This window comes from Micromesistius poutassou (assembly GCF_964030765.1).
Source record: "Micromesistius poutassou genome assembly, chromosome: 6".
Classification (NCBI taxonomy): domain Eukaryota; kingdom Metazoa; phylum Chordata; class Actinopteri; order Gadiformes; family Gadidae; genus Micromesistius; species Micromesistius poutassou.
Window position 1 is genome coordinate 2933935 of NC_140276.1, and position 1283 is coordinate 2935217.

The following is a 1283-nucleotide window of genomic DNA, read 5'->3' on the forward strand; positions in this document are numbered from 1 at the left end:
CACAGCCTCCACCTCCTCCACCACCTCCTCCACCTTCGCCGTCGTCGCCCACCAGCCGGAAGCGGCGGCATCGCGCGGCGCCCCCCTACACCGGAGCCTCCACCCACGGCCCCTCTGATGGGCGAAGACACTAACGACGACGTGCCCACGCCCCCCCACCAGCACCCTCACCGCGGCTTCCTCCCCGACCACAACTATGTGACCGAAGGTGAGGGGCCTCCGGGGTCAGGTCTGTGGGGGGGGGGTGGCGGGGTGGGGGGGTGGAGGGAGGAGGGAGGAGGGAGGAGGGGAAGGAGGTAGGGGTGGGATGGGGTTAAGGTAGAGGGGATGTAGGGGCTCCGTCCACGACTCTGTGTGTGTGTGTGTGTGTCTGTGTGTTATTCAGCATGGTGCCGGAGGGCTGCTGTTGTTCCTGGCAGAGTTGGGTCTGCTGAGGTCCGTCTTGCAACTCCGCAGTCATTGTGGAGGTTGTGGATGATGTTTGGGTTGGTGATGGGGGGGGGGGGGGGGGAGTGGTGAGGTCCCAGGACGTTGGAGTGAGGGTTAAAGAGTCAGAGTTGATCATGTTGTCTCTGGTACCTGGAAAGACTCAAAACTTGAGCTAGATTCATTAGTTCAAGTAATACCTTGTTGCTGGCCGGATATTGCCCAAACATTGCCAAGTCCATCCTGCAGAATGTTTAATTAAAGGAAGGATGCAGGTGTTTCATTAAAGTGATGTCCTGATCATGGCTTACACAGCTGGAGAACAGTTGAGCTTCCTTTAATATCCCTGCATGATGTGAAGCGTGTCTTAAGTTGCGTGTGTGTGTATGTAGGTATGCGTGTGAGTTTGTGTGCTTGTGTGGCTGTGCCTACTGGCTGATATTTCCATTCAGTGTCCAAATAGAGTGGATAAAAGTGTGCATGGCTGTTGTGCACTTGTGTATGTATGTGTGTGTGTGTGTGTGTGTGTGTGTGTATGATTGTGTGTAATCCTCCAATCCTCTATAACCTCTGGGTTGACCACCCCAGAGGCCAATCTCTCTCTCTCTCCTCTCTCTCTCTCTCTCTCTCTCTCTCTCTCTCTCTCTCTCTCTCCTCTCTCTCTCTCCTCTTCTCTCTCTCTCTCTCTCTCTCTCGTTTGTGTGTGTGTTTGTGTGTGATATTGTATAACCACAATTACCTTAGTAACATCACTGGCCGATTACCCCACAGGGAAGAATTGATCCGTGTGTGTGCGTGTGTGTGTGTGTGTGTGCGTGTGTGTGTGTGTGTGTGTGTGTGTGTGTGTGTGTGTGTTT